Below are 19,661 nucleotides of genomic sequence, written 5' to 3'. Positions count from 1 at the left end.
TCAGAAAGCAAGCAACACATTTTCCATCATTTTTAGTCTTTTGGGAAACCCAAGAAAATTGATTAAAAAGAGCTAGCTCTTACTAGTCATGTTTCAAATGAATGTTATAAAATGTCACAGGGCACCTGGGTGGCTCAGTCAGTTAAACGCCTGCCTTTGGCTCAGGTCATGATCCCGGGTCCTGGATCAGTCCCATGCTGGGCTCCCTGCTCCTCAGGGAGTCTGCTTCTCCCTCTCCCTGTGTCCTTCCTGTCTGCTCATGTGCGCTTGTGCATACATGTGTTCTCTTTAAAATAAATAAATAAAATATTTTTTAATAAAAGAATATTATTATGTCAGTTAACCCTAAATTAATTTTTAGGTTGAATTCTATAGTTAGAACATATACTATCAATTGATACAATTTTAAAAAGGACTAGTGACGGCAGACATGTATTAAAAGATATTTAAATATATATTTATATATGGAACATACTCACACCCCCATATGTACACAAATGATCATTTAAAGGTGTTTTACTTGCACAGGAGTAGACAGACAAACAAGTGGGAAGGACGGTAGATCATCCAATACGCTGTGCTAAGAAAACATTGAAGACCTATTTGGTTCTCTCCATGGGGCTCAGTGTGCCATGGCTGCAAACAGCAGCCTCCTTGGTAGTGTATACAGCCTGTTGATTGTGTGGGTTGCCCTAAGGGATCTTGAAGACTGCCCTTTCCAGTGGATTTTGAGGTCTACCTCATGTTATCTCCAATCTAGGCTGCAGACGGGTGTGTGGGGTGCCTTTGGAAAGCCCCAGGGTAGAGTAGCCAGGGTCCTCATTGGCCAAGCCATCGTGTCTATCCATACCAAACTGCAGAACAAGGAGCATATGATTGAGGCCGTACACAGGGTCAAGTTCAAGTTCCCTGGCCTCCAGAACATGCACATCTCTAAGAAGTGGGGCTTCACGGAGTTTTATGCAGATGAATTTGAAGACATTATGGCTGAAAGGCAGCTCATCCTAGATGGCTGTGCAGTCAAACACATCCCTAATTGTGGCCCCTTGGACAAATGGAAGGCTCTGCACTCATGAGAACCTCGGCACTGCCCCCTTCCTATTCATGCCCACCAGTAAATCCTACTTCCTGTCTGTCAAAAAAGAAAAGACCCATTTGGAAAGAAATTATTTATGGTCCCTGTTTCCACCACAGGAGAGAACAAGCTGCAAGTGAATTAAAGTAGTAAATGTTATTTTAAAAAAAATCACAATGAGAAAACTAGGGGAAAAAATAACCAGATATTTAGAGGACATATGGTTGAGAAAGGATTTTATAAACATTTTTATTTAATTTTAGTTTTTTAAAGATTTATTTATTTAACAGAGAGACAGGAAGCACAAGTGAGGAGAGAGGCAGAGGAAGAGGGAGAAGCAGACTCCCCACTGAGCAGGGAGCTTGACATGGGACTCGATCCTAGGACCCTGGGACCATGACCTGAGCTGTAGGCAGACGCTTAACCCACTGAGCCACCCAGGTGCCCCAGGATTTTATAAACATTTTTAATGGAAAAACCATGGAGAAGAAAAAAATCATTGCATATGACTACATAAACATGTAAAACGTAGGCACACAAGGATGAATTGAAGACACGCTTCAGTGAACTAGGAAATGACGGGCAAGGAGTTAATGTTCCTTTATTCAGTCATTCGGCAAATATTTATTGAGACTTACTATGCATAAGTGTTTCCTATGTGCTGGGTGTACCAGCAATGAACCCCAGGCAGCGGAAGGGACAAAGGAAAAAGGCAGACAATTCACGTAAGAGAAAAATCGAACACTAAGATGCTGTTCCTACCCAAGGCTGTCTTAAATTCCACAAGCAGGACCTGTGTCAAGTATTGAGTACCACTCGGCTCTCATGGCTGTGGGTCAGACCTTTGCCAATAGCTGGCATCTCCCTCCGTACATCTTCAGCCATGCTTTGCTAATACAGCCACCCATTCAGGATTCTAGGCTCTGGAGCCAGTATCTGGTTTGGGATCCTGGCCCCTCCACTTAAGATGTCCTTGGGAAATTTACTTAACCTCTCTGGGTCTCAGTTTCCTTCATTTACAGAGTACAGATCAAATAGTACCTACCTCAGTGTTAGGGTGAAGATCAAAAGAGCTGACGCATGTCAAGTGCCTAGAACAGCACCTGGTGCAGAGAAAGCACTCAATAAATAGCAATTTTTATGGACCTCCTTCTGAAGGACACCCAAAGGAGGACCCTAGTGATGGACAATTGTGTGGGACTGGAGGCAAAATCCATTCCCCACAGGCAAGTGGCAGCAGTATCTATGTTCAGTGCCTCCCAGGAGCTAGGCTTTACAGTAGCTGCCCTCACCCCAATGGCAAGACTCCCACCATGACACAGCTCCATGGACTTACCACCAGAACTCAAAGAAACTCTTGCTTTTCATCATTTTCATTGATATGTTGGGTCTTCATTTTTCGTGTTCAGATGCACTGTATGCAACACCTTCCTGCTGTCTTTTCATGAACTAATTCTTGATGGCTCACCAAGTTCTAGTAAAGCTCCATTTTGCCTGTCTCTGGAACCAATGGGAAGCAATGAAAAAGATTTGACAAAAGTCCTCTGAAATATTGAATGAAAAAAAGAAATCTGGGGCATCTAGGTGGCTCAGTTGGTTTGGCCATCTGCCTTTGGCTTGAGTCATAATCCCAGGGTCCTTGGATTGAGCCCCACATCTGGCTCCTTGCTCAGTGGGGAGCCTGCTTCTTCCTCCTCCTCCTCCACTCCCCCTGCTTGTGCTCTCTGTCAAATAAATACATAAAATATTTTTAAAAAAATAAATAAATAGGGACACCTGCGTGGCTCAGCGGTTGAGCGTCTGCCTTTGGCTCAGGTTGTGATCCTGGGATCCTGGGATTGAATCCCACATCCGGCTCCTCGCATGGAGTCTGCTTCTCCCTCTGCCTGTGTCTCTGCCTCTTTCTGTGTCTCTCATGAATAAATAAATAAAATCTTTAAAATAAATAAGTAGGAAAAAAAATTGTTAGTGTTCTTCCTCCTGTCTTGTAGAAAACTACCCCTAACACTGACATGTTGATTTTTCTGACCTGTCCTCTTCAAACATCTCCCCTTATAAAAGCCCAGTCTTCAGGTAGTATTTCACCATAACTCAGGCCGGTCTTGGAAGTGGTGGTAGAGAGCAAACCTACTGTTCTCCAAGGTAAAGGGGGAATTTAAGATTCATGTTCCAAATGGCTGGTGTGAAATTTGACGGTCTCTTAGATCCTTGGCTTGAGAGCAAGGCCATGAATAACTAAGACGTTTGAAATGTCTTTATTATATCTACTCTTTTATAAAGCACCTTAGGAAGGACAAAGTAGTACGTGGAGAATTTTGACTCTAGTATAACTCTAATTTTATCCTAGTTCACAAAACCAAGACACATTTCAATATGACAATAAAAATGTAGCTCTTGGCTATAAATATAGATTTTTTTCAAAAACATGGAATATGCCCCAAATTTTGTTTCTAAGTTCGGAAATTCCTTCTCCTAACTCCAGCCCTCCAGAGTCACAAATAGAAATACTATAATTCAATAAAAATTCATGCTCAAAGATATTAACAGTTCTAAAACAAGGGAGACATAATAGGCATATAGCATGCACACATGAAATTAATAGACATGTAAGCTTTGAGAAGGACTTCCTATTTCAGATTTCATTTTAATTGTAGCAGAGCCTGGTTTCACCTTTATTTTTCCTTAACCCATGTCCTCTGCTATAGTCCACACTTAAAGGAAGCATTTACATAAGGGCATTTTTGCCTAGTGAAAAGTAGCTAGAGAACTACTGGCTAAACAAAATAACCTACAGGCCAGTTACATAAATGAATGAACAGAATATATTAGACAACAGGACCAGTAGAACCTATTAACTGGAGATAAGCTGCCCCATCTAACAGGGCCTGCCAAGTGTTACCATTCAGGATGAAGGGGCCAGGGTCCCCAAATCTTCCAATTTTCCAACACAAGTCAGAAATCCGGATTTTTATGAGAAATCTGCAAATTGTTAAATTTTGAAAACTATAAAAATCAACATAAAACACTGTATAGCCAACAACAACAAAAAACCCACATCTGTAGGGTGGAACTGCTTCAGAGGGTTCAGTTAGCGAACTCTGCAATTAATCAGGTATTTGATTTCGCCTTGTTCTGGTTTTAGTTATTTTGAGGTGAAATAACCAAGTCAGTAACAGGATAGCTCAAAGCAGATTTTGTCCGGATGAGAACGGTCATTAGAAATTAATTTGCGAGGGACACCTGGGAGGCTCAGCAGCATTTGAGCGACTGACTTGTCTGCCTTTGGCTCAGGGCGTGATCCCGGGGTCCTGGGATCGAGTCCTGCCTCGGGCTCCCCACAGGGAGCCTGCTTCTCCCTCTTCCTATGTCCCTGCCTCTCTCTGTGTGTCTCTCATGATTAAATAAATAAATTTAAAAAAAAATAGAAATTAACAGAGAGTATATGATTTTCTGGTGTTTTATGAATCAGGCTTATTGCAGGAGGCAGGCTAGCACAGTACTTGAATAAGAGTTTTCTGCAATCCCATATCCCAGACCCATAAGACAGTGGGGGGACAAGTGATAGCCTGTAAATCAATATTGAAGTCAATTTTGGCACCCAGTTACCTGAATCATAGGTTAGATTTGTTCTGAGTAAATTGCTTTAGATTAAATTAACTAACTGGTCCCACTTCCTTCCTGTTTCTCTTTCCATTGTCTGTGTCCCAGCTTTCTTCCAGATGAGTCCATTCTCTCCTCCTGGCCTAGGTTCATTCTATCTAAGGTTCAGGCCATTCTTCTCAATTTCCTAGGCTAGTACAAATAATCAGTCCTGAAATGCTTTATTCCATTTTCTGTATTTACAACATTATCCTTAGGCGAATATTAAAATTAGTATTAATGAAACAATGCCCCCCCCACCCCCAGCCATTTTCAAACCCAGCAGGGCCTTCCTTTTGTCACAAAACCCCCCACCCCGGCCCACTTCAGTCTTTGTCTGAAGACAATGATAGTCCTAGTTTGCAAGAGCTGAGACCCTTGGAAATTGTTCTTAGGCCACATGGGCTTGGGGGGCTGACCCAGGAATGGGCTTCTGGCCTTCATCCCCATCTACTCTCCCTAAATTTGTTCCTCTTGCCATGTTGAAGAACTAAACAAGTTCACTCTTATAAGTAAGGAGCCTGCCCTTGAAACGAACAAACCATCAGCTGGTGAACTTCTGTGGATTCACCCTTCCAACGTGAATCCTCAAGAAATTTGGTTTTCTCACCAGCGGATATCTAGGAATACGGTGGGTGAGGAAAGGAAGGTTTAAGATATAAGAGGTGAGGGCACCTGCGTGGCTCAGTGGTTGGGTGTCTGCCTTTGGCTCTTTGGTGATCCCGGGGTCCTGGGATCGAGTTCCGCATGGGGTACCCTACAGGGAGTCTGCTTCTCCCTCTGCCTGTGTCTCTGCCTCTCTCTCTGTGTCTCTCATGAGTAAATAAAATCTTTAAATAAATTTTAAAATGATTTTAAAAATGAGAGAAAGAAAAGAAAAATATTCTGAAGGTTTAGAGACATGGTCTGAGAGTTAGTGATTAATTAATGGTAGATTCATTCAGGGAAAAAAAAAAAAAGGAATCCCAGGTCAGGTACTGTGTTTGGTTCTGAAAATGCAAAGATATGTAAGTTACTACTAACATACCTTATTAAAATAATAAACAAGAGGGATGCCTTGGTGACTCAGAGCTTGAGTGTCTGCCTTTGGCTCAGCGCGTGCTCCTGGATTCCCAGGATCGAGTCCAGCATTGGGCTTCCTGCATGGAGCCTGCTTCTCCTCCCTCTGCCTGTGTCTCTGCCTCTCTCTGTGTGTGTCTCATGAATGAACAAACAAAATCTTTTTTAAAAAATAAAATAAAATAAATAAGAGGTGAGCTCTTCCTTCATGGATCTCAGTGCGGAGAAAACAGAGCAGACACATAACTCTGCAATTGCCACTAGGCTTACAGTAGTGGGACAGGAGGAGGTACAGCCTTCAGAGGAAGTGCAGAGAAGCGGGAGTGAAGCTCTGAGGCCTTAAGAGGTTTTAAAGAAAGTTTAGCTACTGGAACAGGGTTTTGAAAAAAGAGTGGACCATGGGCAGCCCCAGTGGCTCAGCGGTTTAATGCTGCCTTCAGCCCAGGGCGTGATCCTGGAGACCAGGGATCGAGTCCCACATCAGCTCCCTGCATGGAGCCTGCTCCTCCCTCTGCCTGTGTCTCTGCCTCTTTCTCTCTCTCTCTCTGTGTGTGTCTCATAAATAAATAAATAAAATCTTAAAAAAAATAAATAAATAAAAGAGTGGACCAGAAAGGCTAGCTGGGGACAGCCAGACCAGGACCGCTGGTGATGAAGAGTGGGAGCAGGGGAAGGAGGCAGGTTGGCAAAGACGCGACAGGAGGGCACCGGGGCAGGTGCCAAGGCTGTGGAGGAAGCTGAGCCTGGGTTCCTCCAGGGGCTGGAGCTGCGCTGGTGGGTTGACAGCGGTGTGAGCCAGCGGGGGACGAGCAGCGAGGGTAAGCAGCGTGTCCCCCCAACCGGGGCAGAGCCTTCCAACCAGGCTGGCTTCCAGGAGGGTGCCCTTTACCATCCAGCCCGGCAGGGGAGGAGGGGGAGAGGGGAAGAGGCAGGACCAGCCGGCCACGGAGAAGGTAAAGATGAAGTGCTGGCTGTGAAGCCAGCAACGTCCAGGACAAAAACTGGCCCAAGGGGGCAGAGCTGTGGGGCCGAAGGGGGAAAGGCTGAGATCTACGGGCTTACAAACCCACGAGTGGGGCTTCTGGCCCCGGCTGGCCCGGTGCCCACCCCCCTCGCAGGCAATGCCAGCGGCCAGGTGGGGGGCGGGAGGGGCTCCCTCTGGGGCCTCCCCCCCCCTGGGGCCTCCCCCCCCCCAGGTCCCCCGAGCATCCCACCCCAGAGGCTGTGCACCCCGCCCCGTGCCCTCCAGCGGCCGTTCCCCAGCTCCGCCCTTGGGGGAATCGCTGGCTTCCACCCCGCCCAGGCCGGGACGTCGCTGTCCTTAAGCTCGATTTGTTCATTATTTAAAAGCACCTTGTGCGCGTGTGCGTGCGTGTGTGTGTGCGTGTGTGTGCGTGTGCGCGTCTGTGTGCGTGCGTGTGTGCGTGTGTGCGCGTGTGCGCGTGTGTGTGTGCGTGTGTGTGCGTGTGCGTGTGTGTGCGCGTGTGTGCGTGCGTGTGTGCGCGCGTGTGTGCTGCGTGTGCGTGTGTGTGTGCGCGTGCGTGTGTGTGCGCGCGTGTGTGTGCGTGTGTGCGTGTGTGCGCGTGTGCGCGTGTGTGTGTGCGTGTGTGTGCGTGTGCGTGTGTGTGCTTGTGTGCGTCTGTGCGCGCGTGCTTGCGTGTGTGCGTGCGCGCGTGTGTCTGCGTGTGTGTGTGCGCGTGTGTGCGCGTGTGTGCGTGCGTGTGTGTGCGCGTGCGTGTGTGCTGCGTGTGCGTGTGTGTGCGCGCGTGCGTGTGTGTGCGTGCGTGTGTGTGCGCGCGTGTGCGTGTGTGCGTGTGTGTGCATGTGTGTGCGCGCGTGTGTGTCTGCGTGTGTGTGTGCGCGTGTGTGCGTGCGTGTGCGTGCGTGTGTGTGTGCGCGTGTATGCGTGCGTGTGTGTCTGCGTGTGTGTGTGCGCGTGTGTGCGTGTGTGCGCGCGTGTGTGCGTGTGTGTGCGTGTGTGTGCGCGCGTGTGTGTCTGCGTGTGTGTGTGTGCGTGTGTGTGCGTGCGTGCGTGTGTAAGCACCGTCCCTACTGGGACGACACAGCTGCAGGAGGCCGCAAGGAGCCCAGAGGTCTCATTCCGAGAATCAGCCCGCAAACTGGAGATTCCAGGGGCAACAGAGACTCCTAGCGACGGGCCTGAGCTGCGGCCTCCCGCCGCCTTCTGGAAGCCCTGCCCCACCCCGGCCCCCCGCCCCCCGCCCCCCGCGCCGGGCACAGCTCGAGGCGGCTTCTCGGGCCCTGGGGCAGCCCCCTGGCGCTGGGACGATGCTGGGGGGAGGGGGGGCGGGGGTGCAGACTGAGGCCCGTCATCTTGAAGGTCCTTAAAAGACAGACAGGCATATTTAAGGTTTCCTAAGTATATGTTCTGTGCCACACGCAGCCCTACATTCTGTATCGCCGCAATTACTTCTTCCCTCACAGCTCCGGGCGGGGGGTCTGTCGTTACCCCCAGTTTACAGATGGAGAAAGTGGATGCACAGAGAGTGAGGGAACCTGCCCAAGCTCACACAGCGGCTGACGCCAGGGCCCCGCCCCTAGCCTGGCCGGCCCCGCCCACAGCCCGGCTAGCCCCGCCCACAGCCCAGCTAGCCCCGCCCACAGCCCAGCTAGCTCCGCCCCTAGCCTGGCCAGCCCCGCCCACTCTGCTCCCTTGGGAGGCCTGCACGCCTAGCTGGGGTCCCCAGCTGCCTGAGGTCCCTGGCAGGCCTTCCACCAGGGCTCCCAGCTGGATCAGACTTTTTTTTTTTTAAGATTTTATTTATTTACTTGAGAGAGAGCACAAGCGGGGAGGAGGGGCAGAGGGAGAGGGAGAAGCAGACTCCTCACTGAGCAGGGAGCTGGAGGGGGGGATTCGATTCCAGGACCCTGGGATCACGATCTGAGGTGAAGGCAGAGGCTCAACCCACTGAGCACCCAGGCGCCCGGATCAGACTTTAAATGAGACCAGTGGAATCAGAAACGTGTGTCACAAAAACATAAGTGCATCCCTTTAGAGAAATGGAGAAGAGAAGGCTGTTTCTAAGCCTGATACAAAACCCAGGAAGCATCTGGGGGAGAGCATTTGACAGGCCCGAATACATAAGACGTTTAAAAGTCTGTTTGGCTATAAAACAACATAGAACTGAAAATCTTGGGAAAATATTCATGCTGCTTGTTAGGAATGAATGGCTACGTTTACAAATATTCCAAAAATTCTTCGTGTCAGAAGATGTCAACAGACACTTCACAGGGAAAAAAGAAACCCTAAAAATGCACGATAAGCAAACAAAAAAGATGTTCAACTTCACTTATCTCTGTTTAAAGGTAAATTTTTCACCTGTGAAGTTTGCAACCATGAGCTCACATCAGTATCTCCATTTTCAAGTCTACACTTCAGGCTTCTGTTCTTGCTTTCCGTAGTTTGTGCTGCTAAGTGCAAAACCAGCCTCTTGGCACCCTGGCTGTATTTACTCGTTTAACCGATTCCCTTTCCTGTATCAAATCTCCCACTGCCCACCCCCCATTCCACCACTGCTTGGTCTCATTCCTTGGGGGCTGGCAATGCCTCCACTGTCCCCTGCAGGGATGGCTCTTTACCCCAGGTGGGTGCTAACACCCTGCCCTCTCCTCCCTCTGCACACATGTGGACACCTTACCTCCCCCAGCTTGGCCTCTGCATTCCTTACCGGGCATGACCCTTTGAGGATGCCCACCCTCCTTGGCCCCACCTTAACTCAGATATTGTTTGAAAACAAATAGATTTTAAAAAAAGATTAAAAAAAGAAAACAGATAGATAAAAATCTACTTGTGTGAAATGATTGGCTCAAAGGCTATAGAACTTTGAATAAAATTGCTTTCCTAAAGGGTAGTGCCAACTTATAACACCGTAAGAATCACATTCGAGTGCTATGTATCTGCACCTTTGCTAGTATCGGGTATTACCCATTTTTCCAGTTTATTTTTTTCTATTTATTTTTCTTAAGATTTTATTTATTTGCTAATGAGAGACACTGTGAGAGAAGTAGAGACATAGGCAGAGGGAGAAGCAGGCTCCCCGAAGGGAGCCCAATGTGGGACTCTGATGTGGGACTCCATCCCAGGACCCAGGGATAACGACCTGAGCCGAAGGCAGATGCTTAATCACTGAGTCACCCAGGTGCCCCCCATTCTTCCAGTTTCTTTTCCCTTTGGTTCCCTCCCATAACTAATGTGCCAAAGTCAGAACTAGAATCCTAGAACTATTTATGGAGCCATGTCATCTAGCTGCCTCAGTCAGATAGGTCTGTACCTAAACACTCTAAGACAGATGGGGTTGGATCTGATTGGTTGGTGAACTGTGTACTACACCATCAGTATAGATACATTTTTTTTTTAGAAGTATGGCCATTCCTTTTTTTTTTTTTTAAGATTTTATTTATTTATTCATGAGACAGAGAGAGAGGGGAGAAAGAGGGGTGGAGACACAGGCAGAGGGAGAAGCAGTTTCCATGCAGGGAACCCGACGTGGGACTTGATCCCGGGTCTCCAGAATCACACCCGCAGGCCGAAGGCAGCACTAAACTGCTGGGCCACTGGGGCTGCCCGATACCACATTTTTTTTAATGAGCTCCTGCTCCCCTCATTCAAGAAAATAGGAAGATGCACCAGCACAAAATCCTGTTGGATTTTGCAGGAGTTTGCAAAGATGTGTAAGTTATAGTCTCTGCCTTCATGAGCTTGTATTTTTTTTAAGTTTTTATTTATTTTTCTTAGTGATCTCTACACCCAATTTGGGGTTCGTCCTCGCGACCTTGAGATCAAGAGTCAGCTGCTCTACCCACTAAGCCAGCCCAGTGCCCCAAAGAGCTTCTGTTTTTGAGAAGTCCAATTACTCAGATGGTATCATGAATGCAGCGTTCATGTAATGAGTGACCACCTCTCTGGGGCTCACACTCCTTCTCTGGACGGTGGTATACCCACTCTTCCAGCACCAATATCCTGGGTGACTTCATAATCGCACCCTATGGTTCACGGTGATCCCTTCCCCCCACCCAACCCCTGCACCAGCCCTGCGCTCTGGGCAGACCGGATCCCGTCCTCCAGGTGCACACATGCAGCCCCTCCGGAGGGTAGGTCTCATCCTCGCTCCCAGGCCTCAGGCAGCCGCCAGACATCTACAATCTCATTCAATCCTCACAAATTACAGTAAGATCATTATTTTAATCTCCACTTTTTAGCTACTGAAATATTTAGAATTCAGATGTTTAGATACCAAGACTTAAAGAGGGTCTTGCCAAAGGTCCTAAGTAATGAGAACAAAAGGCGAACCTCAGTCCATGGGACCCTAATGTGTGTACCCTTCGTTGCCATAAGTAAACTCGTCCCACTGCCTCCTTTCTTTTTCTTTTTTTTTTTTAAGATTTTATTTATATATTCATGAGAGACACACAGAGAGAGGCAGAGACAAAGGTAGAGGGAGAAGCAGGCTCCATGCAGGGAGCCCCATGTGGGACTCGATCCCAGGACCCTGGGATCACGCCCTGAGCTAAAAGCAGATGCTCAACCACTGAGCCACCCGGGTGCCCCCTGTCTCCTTTCTTATCTATCCCTGCTCCTCTTCCCTCGGCCACCCCCCTGGCCTTCCTCCTTGATGATCTAAATCCTCTCCCTCCATCAGGGTGCAGCTGAGAGCCCTGTGGAGGCCCTAGTCCACTCAGCCTGAGATGTCTGTGGAAGCAGAACCACAGCCTCGGCTCTGACTTCCAATGACTCTCCTGTCCCCTCGGGTGGAAATTCTTTTACAATAAACGTCCACCTTATTCACGTTATTCAGAGTGGCTTATAAAGTGGCGCTTTATAAGCCACTCTGAGCTCTTGGTCTGAGGGAGACAGAGGGGGTGCGTGTACATGTGGAAGGGAAATTAATTCAATGCTTGCAAAAGGAAGGAGGCTGCATGAGGGAAATGCACCTAGTTTGGTGTAAAAAGGCCACAACAGTTGTTGGCACAGGGCCACTGTCACCGTGCCAGCCTCCAAGCCACCATACTTGGTATCCTTATGTCCTTCATCACCTTCATCATCAGAAGGAGCCACTCCACTGACTTGCTATCCTCCGCCTTGCAGATGGCCTGTCACACATGTCGCTCAAGCTCACGAGCTCACAGCTGTGTGGGTCTCTAGTGAGACGGTCGTTACTCTTATAGCTCGTGGCAGCGTCCACGAGGTAAATCAGTGGCTTCGGTGGCACAGATGTCTACCTTGGCTGGCACCACATCTCACGTCCTTGTCTCCAACCTCAAAGGAAAACGCCTGGACTGGCTGGGCCTTTAATTTCTACCACTTTTGAAGCTCAATGGAAGACAAGAATAAGAAGCTGAAGTTCATTCCACTAATAAAAATCAACGTGCAACAACAGGAATAATAGCAGGATGGGACGCCTGGGTGGCTCAGGGGTTGAGCGTCTGCCTTCGGCCCAGGGTGTGATCCTGGGGTCCTAGGATTGAGTCCCATATCGGGCTCCCTGCATGGAGCCTGCTTCTCCCTCTGCCTGTGTCTCCACCTCTCTCTCTCTCTCTGTGTCTATCATGAATAAATAAGTAAATAAATCTTTAAAAAGAAATAAATAAAAAATAAAATAAAAAATAGCAGGAACTGGGCTCCGTGCTTACGGAGCAGGCCACAAGCTTGGGGCTTCGCAGAAGCACTGACTCCCTGGCTCCGGCACTCTTCCCTTCACTCAGAGAATCCCTCTTGTGTGCAAATGGAGTGCCAGGAGCTCCACCATCTGGTCTTCCTACCCTCCTCTCCACCCTCCAGCAAGAGGCAGGGCTCCAACTATGGACAGCCTAGCTTTCACCCGCAAGTTTGGCCATGGCTGAAAGCATTAGTCCTGATGTTGGCGTGAAGAAAGAAGGGCGGGTGGGAGGCCCTAGTCAGAACTTTCTGGGTTCAATTCTGCTGACCGTCCCCACTTGGCCCTACCCTAAATGGACGGAGGCAGAGAGTAACAAGGAGAACGTGAGAATATGGGTAAAGGCAGTGGCCTAGGTGTGCAATTTAAAAACATGGGCCCCAAGTCTTTGCTACTCCTGTCAACAGGCGGGGACTCTTGAACTGGAGCCCTGCAACTGTGTAACCAGTTGAATACAGTGGATGCAAAATACTGCTCTGCTGGGTTCCTAACTCTGACCCTAAGAAAGCGGCCATAGGCACCTCCTGGCTCTTGGGAACCCCAGCACCAGACTGCGAGAATGCCCAAGCAGATCCTGGAGAGGCCCATGGGGACAGAGGCCAAGAACCCTGGCCCTAAACACGGCCTTACAGCCATTCCGATCCCCAACTGTGCGAGGAAACCTCTTGTCCCCGGGTCCCCCGGCCACTCCCCATCCCCGGGGAGTTGTCCCAGCTGACCCCAGATGGAGCAGAAATGCGCCTTCTCCTATCCTGATCTTGTCAAAGCCACAGACCCCATCGGCCACCTGGTTAAGCCTCGGATGGCCACTGGTCAGGCCATCCCGGTGTGGGCCTGTGAGATTGGGTCTAGACACTGGTCACTGCTAGCACGGTGCCGACTGGCTTTCCCATGCATCCCAACCTCTCTCCCTCTATCCCCTATGTGTCCTTTGACCCTGGGAACCTGCCCTATGCTCAGGATCCTGGCCAACTTCACTCTAACTCAGTAAAAACACACAGAGACCAAGGGCCCCAGTCACCTTGCTTCCCAGACTCAAGTCCATACCCCCTGCTGCCCTGGGGCCCTTGGCACCTCCACACACAGTGCTTTATGGAAAACAGATGCCATGTGGGGCCAAGAGGGGGGTGGGCTCAACGAGGGGCAGGCCCACGAGCTGACTCAAGGGAAGCAAGTCGCAGGAGCGGAGACAGGACCAGGTTCCAGATCGGGAAGGTAGGTACCCGATTTAACTGAAAAAAGGTGAAAGCATCTCCTAGATTTGGGATTATGGGCAAAGCCAGTTTTAGTGGAGCTGAAGGGACAGAAATTAACTCAGGGTGGATCCCAGGAAGTAAGGCGGAAGGAAGTTGATGCAGTATTACAGGCAAGTCCAGCCCCACGTTTGTTGAGAAGAGGAGGGAAGACCTGGGCAACAAGGGGGCACCTGGGGGGCTCAGGCGGTTAGGTGTTTCCAGCTGGGGCCTGACCCCGGGTTCTGGGATCGAGTCCTGCATCAGGCCCCCTGCATGGAGCCTGCTTCTCCCTCTGCCTGTGTCTCTGCCTCTCTCTGTGTGTCTCTCACAAATAAATAAATAAAATCTTTAAATTAAAAAAGAAAAAAAAAGATGGAGATTGCAAAGCGAGGTTATTCAGGAGAGCAGGGGAGGGGAGGTGGGACGGGGCGGGGCCGGGAACACAGGGGAAGGCCATCCTGGCGCCCCTGCACTAGTGCAGAAGCCAGGCCACCCAGGAAGGAAGCGTGGGCCTGAGTCTCGGTGGGAGGCGGGAGGGCCCAGCTGGCAAGGGCGACGCCGAGGTGCACACCCTAATGCCTTTGACCCCTGCATTTTATTTATTTTATTTTTATTTTTTATTTTTTATTTTTTATTTTTATTTTTTATTTACTTATTTTTTACCTCTGCATTAAAGTAGCACTTTCCAGGCAGCCTGGGTGGCTCAGCGGTTTAGTGCCGCCTTTGACTCAGGGTGTGACCCCGGGGTTGCAGGATCGAGTCCTGCGTTGGGCTCCTTGCATGGGACCTGCTTCTCCTTCTGCCTAGGTCTCTCTTGAATAAGTAAAAAAAAATTTTTTTAAAAATAGCATCTTCCAAATACAGCCATCCCGTCTGAAGACGCTTCCACCCCCTGTTTACATGGGAGGGCTGTGCGCAGCGCAGGTGGCCCCACCGCCCTCCGCTCCGAGGCCGGCGCTCGGCTCCGTGCCTGGGCTCCCCCCGCGGCGCCGGGAGCTCGGCCGCCAGCGCGGCCCCTGGGCGCCCCCGCGCGGGCGCAGGCGGAACGGCAGGCGGGCGCCCCCGCGGCTGCGGCCGAAAACCCGCTTTGTCTCCGGGAGGCGCTTCTCGGGCCAAAGCAAACCGCCCCGCGTGACGGCGGCCGCGGGAGCCCGCCTGGGAGACAGAGCCCCGACCTCTCCACAGCCGCGGTCGAGGCCGGCCCCTCGGGCTTCGCTGCCGCCGGGGCGGGGGGCGCCTTGCAGACCTCACCTGCGCCCCACTCGCGGCGGGGCTCCCCCGGGACTTCCCCGGGCGCTCAGGCTCTCAGATGCGGGGTCCCCTCTCCACGCCTCTCGCGCCCTTTCTTTCTTTCTTTCTTTCTTTCTTTCTTTCTTTCTTTCTTTCTTCTTTCTTTTTCTTTCTTCTTCTTTCTCCTTTCCTTTTCTCCTTCCTTCCTTCCTTCCTTCCTTCCTTCCTTCCTTCCTTCCTTCCTTCCTTCCTTCCTTCCTTCCTTCTCTTTCTTCTTTCTTCTTTCTTCCTTCTTTCTCTCTTTCTTTCTTTCTTTTCTTTCTTTCTTCTTTCTCCTTTCCTTTTCTCCTTCCTTCCTTCCTTCTCTTTCTCTCTCTCTTCTTTCTTTCTTCTTTTCTTTCTTCTTTCTTCTTTCCTTTTCTCCTTCCTTCCTTCCTTCCTTCCTTCCTTCCTTCTCTTTCTTCTTTCTTCTTTCTTCCTTCCTTCTTTCTCTCTCTCTTTCTTTCTTTCTTTCTTTTTTTCTTCTTTCTCTCTCTGTTTTTTAAGTTTCTCAATACAACTTGAGCCTGAATTTCTCTTCCCCTCCGGGTGGAGAGCAGGTGACCCTGGAGACGTGTGATGGGTGACAGGCCCCCAGTGCCCACCTGTAGGGGAAAACCTCCCCTGCTCACCAAGCAACTTTGCCATCCAGCCCGTGGTGACCAAATGGATCTACACAGTGGGTGCTGTAAGATTAATTCAATTTCTCGCAAACCAATTTAAAGTAAAGGTTCAGCCAAATTTGAAAATGAAATAGCCACAGCAATTATGATGCAAAGTAGAGGGGGGTTAAGGGGCCTCGAGCACAACCCTTCCCCCAGTTGGGGTGCTAAGAGCTGCTAGGAACTGAGCGACTTATCCCTTGAGGGCTGCACATCCTCTGCAAAAGGGCAGCACAACGGTGCCTCCTTCGTAGGATTATATTGCAAGTTTTGAACGAGGTAAGAGATATTAAATGTTTTATGATTTTTTAAAATTTTTATTTATTTATGATAGTCACACACAGAGAGAGAGAGAGAGGGGCAGAGACATAGGCAGAGGGAGAAGCAGGCTCCATGCACCGGGAGCCCGACATGGGATTGGATCCCGGGTCTCCAGGATCGCGCCCTGGGCCAAAGGCAGGCGCTAAACCGCTGTGCCACCCAGGGATCCCATGTTTTATGAATTTTATTCTGAAACATGAGTATTAAAAAAAAATGCCACATGCTGAAGTCCATCAACCTGCCTGCGTGGTGAGAAACTCAATCTCAGTCATGTTTGGGGTCTCCTTCTCCTCTCCAGGGTCACCCAGGAATGGCTGGCATAGCTGTGGTGTCCAGAAAACCAGGTTTGGGCCTCCCACCTAAGTCCATCACAGTCACTGCCAATGTTCACTGATGCCTAAGACAGCCTGGTCCCTAAGGACTGTCAGCCCCTGAGTGTGGGCTCTGGCCTGTTTACGGGGCTCCTCCAAAGGGTTAGAAATATGCCCTTTGGCATTAGGATTATTTTTAGTTAAAGGTAATTGAGGGATGTCTGGGTGGCTCAGGGGTTGAGCGTCTTCCTCCGGCTCAGGGCATAAATATCCCCCTCTCTTGTCCCAGGATGACAACAACCCTTACCACAGCAGGTGAGGCCAACACCAAGATCATCTGCTTAAACAAACTTTATCTTCCATGATTTTCTGCCACGATTTATTAGCCCTCGGAAGCCCAGATCCCCTTCCTCGTCTGGTCGCCTGTCTGCAACTTCTGTCCTTGTGCTAACATGGAATGTAAGTCCCCACATCTAGCCACTTCTTTGAGGCTTTTTCCTCTTTCCTGTGAAGCCCTGTGCATGTAACATTTAAAATATATATTTTTAATTTCACATCTTTTCTCCTGTTAACCCGCCCTTCATCCGCTTAATTCACAGGCCTCCATTGCAAAGTCTAAGAGGGTAGAGAAAAACCTTTTTCTCTCCCCTATCCCTGAGTTCTTTCCTCTTCTGCTGGGGGCCTTGCGCGGGGTGATGGGTCCTGTAGGACTCGCAGAAACCAGCCATGAGGGAACCTCTGCAACCTCTGGTCACACTGGCACCTTCACCTCTTCCCCTGCAAAGATCAAACTCTGTCCTATACCCTCGAAAAATATCACCTACAATCTCCGACAGGAAGCAAATTGACCTTTAGTAAAAACAAATGAAAAAAAAATTTAAAAATTTAAAAATTAAAAAAATTTTTTTTAGAAAGGAAGCAAAAAAGCCAAAATTACAAGATTTCTTCTCCTCCGGGGCCTGGCAGTGCCTGGTTAAGCTACTTGGAAGAGTAATAAAGAGGTAGACCAGATAGTCGTGGTGAAAGTGAAGTTTATTGAGCGAGAGTCGAGTGATAGTACAAAGCTCCCGAGGAGAGGGGATCCGAGAGGGTTGCCACCGAACTTTCTTTTATTATTGTTATTATTATTATTATTATTATTAAAACATTTTTTATTTAAATTCAATTAATTAAGATATAGTGTATTGTTAGTTTCAGAGGTAGAGGTCCGTGATTCATCCGCTGCATATAACCCCCAGTGCTCATCCCATCGCCCAGTGACCCCCCCCACCTCCCCTCCAACAGCCCTCAGTTTATTTCCTATGATTGAGAGTTTCTAAGTCTAGGGCTTTTTATGGGCTTGTCGGCCAGCTGTTTTAATCTGATTAACCCTCATGCCTGTCATCCAATCAGGTTTTTGCCATCTCTCTATCACGTGGGAAAGGGTAGAGGGCTCCTTCTGGGGTGGTATAAAATCCCTTTAAGGGTGGTTTCCTCTTAGGCCAGGGTGGGAGGTGGGGGGTGGTGTCCCTTGTCCCTGCCTGCCTTCCTTCCAACTATCCTTCATCGAAACATGGTGGCAAAGGGGGAAAAAATCAAGAACAGCAATGTGAAAAACACAAATTAACCTCTCCGTCCTTCATCCTGTAAGAGCAGCATATGCACAAGGTGAACCTTCAGTGAGTGGCAGTAAGTGTCACCGATGCCAGAGGCTGGCTTTGGGACACCCTCATCGCTGCCAGGACTGTGAGTGCTTTGGTGGGGCCCATTCACCCTTCTGTGCCCCCCTCGGGCCCACCTCTTCCTTAGGGCTTTGAAGGGAGCCATCCTTTGGGTTCTCACCATGACCCAACAGGTTGGGGACGGAGGGGGCAAAAGCGGTGGCAGACATTCAGTGGACACCTTTGGAAAACAACTCTCTGGAGAGGTCATCTCGTGTGCAAATCCGAAAATGCGGATGCCCCAGGGGGCCTGTGTCACAGAACAGCTCCGTGCCAGCCTGAGGCGATGGCAGTGGTGGGAACTCAGAGACTGTGTCACTTTCTGCCCTCAGACTGGCCATCTGTCCATCTCTTCCGACCTCTAGCCACTGGCTGGATGGGGGGGCGGGGAGGTGGAATCAGTCCTCTGGACCTCTCTGCCCTCCTCTCTCTCTGCCACCTGCCCCTCGGCCACCTCCAAGCGGCCCAGCTCCAGCAGGAGGGTAAAGGGGACAGAACACGGGAAGGAGCTGCCACCTAGTGACACGGTGTGTCACGTGTCGCGCTATCCTGCCTGTCCCTGGGCTGGTAGGACCGTCCCTTTGTACAGATGGGGAGACTGAGGCCACGTGTTGCATGCCAGCTCTATGCCCAAGTTCACACAGCTAAGAAGGCTCGGAACTTGACCGCGCTCCTCTGTCCCCAGAGCCTGGTCTCTGTGAAGCCTGGTGACTCCTCAGCCCAGACGGTTTGCACCCCACCTCCCCGGAGGCCACAGATCCCCAGCCTGGCAGCAGGGCATGGACAGAACAAGGCTGATCATTTAATTGCCTTTGAAGAGTGTCCCCAGCCCAAGAGGAGAGCAGCGGGCTGCAGAGTCTTGCAGGAGGAGTAGCCGGGGTCTGGGGGGCTCAGGGGGTTGAGCATCTGCCTTCAGCTCAGATCACGATCCTGGAATCCAGGGGATCGAGCCCCACATCTGGCTCCCTGCTCAGCGGGGAACCTGCTTCTCCAGCTCCTTTTGCAGCTTCCCTGGCTTGTGCTCTCTGGCTCTCTCTCTCTCTCTCTCTCTCTCTCTCTCTCTCTCTCTGTCAAATAAATAAATAAAATCTTAAAAAAAAAAAAAAGGAGACAGTAGCCCTAAGAATGTGCTAAGGAGGGGTGAGGGCAGGTCAGCTGGCAGAGAGAATGTATCTGCACCTCCAGGCAGGGGGCAGGAGAGGACAGAGGGCCTCTCAGCCAGGTAGCCAATCTGGCTGCAGTAGGTTGGGCTCAACAGTAGAAATGCAAGTAGCAAAATAACTAACTAACCAAATGCAAACGGCAGTAAGATTCTTCGTGGCTTTTTTAAAGGATTTTGTGCATTCTCGTTCTTCAGGAGAAAATCCTCTATGAGGACCAGCGCACCCATTGAATCTACCAAAAAAAGAAGAAGGAGGAGGAGGAGGAGGAGGAGGAGGAAGAGGAGGAAGAGGAGGAAGAGGAGGAAGAGGAGGAAGAAGAAGAAGAAGAAGAAGAAGAAGAAGAAGAAGAAGAAGAAGAAGAAGAAGAAGAAGAAGGTGCTAAGTATTTTAGGTCACAGTTGAGAGGCCCCAAGATGACTAGGAAAAGATCTGGCATTGACAAGAGGCATCTAGAAATTTCACAAGGGTTCTCAGCCTCCGTGAATCTCTCAAATATTAATCTAACCTGCTGAGTAAATTGGTAATAAAAATCTCTTTGTATTAAGGAAGTGGT

At 49.6% G+C, this 19,661-nt stretch overlaps 1 long non-coding RNA gene and 1 other non-coding gene across 2 annotated transcripts; both read left to right on the top strand.

The window, feature by feature from the left end:
* Nucleotides 1-582: 582 nt before the first annotated feature.
* On the top strand, nucleotides 583-714 carry LOC129503588 (small nucleolar RNA SNORA70). Its single transcript, XR_008663200.1, has one exon. It is a non-coding gene; the product is annotated as a small nucleolar RNA SNORA70 (small nucleolar RNA).
* A 15,852-nt stretch (nucleotides 715-16,566) lies between these two features.
* LOC129503527 (uncharacterized) lies at nucleotides 16,567-19,656 on the top strand. The gene is made up of 2 exons (XR_008663193.1): nucleotides 16,567-16,704; nucleotides 19,303-19,656. It is a non-coding gene; the product is annotated as an uncharacterized LOC129503527 (long non-coding RNA).
* The last annotated feature ends 5 nt before the right edge of the window (nucleotides 19,657-19,661 follow it).

This window comes from Nyctereutes procyonoides, unplaced genomic scaffold, assembly GCF_905146905.1.
Source record: "Nyctereutes procyonoides isolate TBG_1078 unplaced genomic scaffold, NYPRO_anot_genome, whole genome shotgun sequence".
NCBI lineage: Eukaryota > Metazoa > Chordata > Mammalia > Carnivora > Canidae > Nyctereutes > Nyctereutes procyonoides.
The sequence above is the reverse complement of the archived record's forward strand: the minus strand, read 5'-3'. Positions and strand labels throughout refer to the sequence as shown.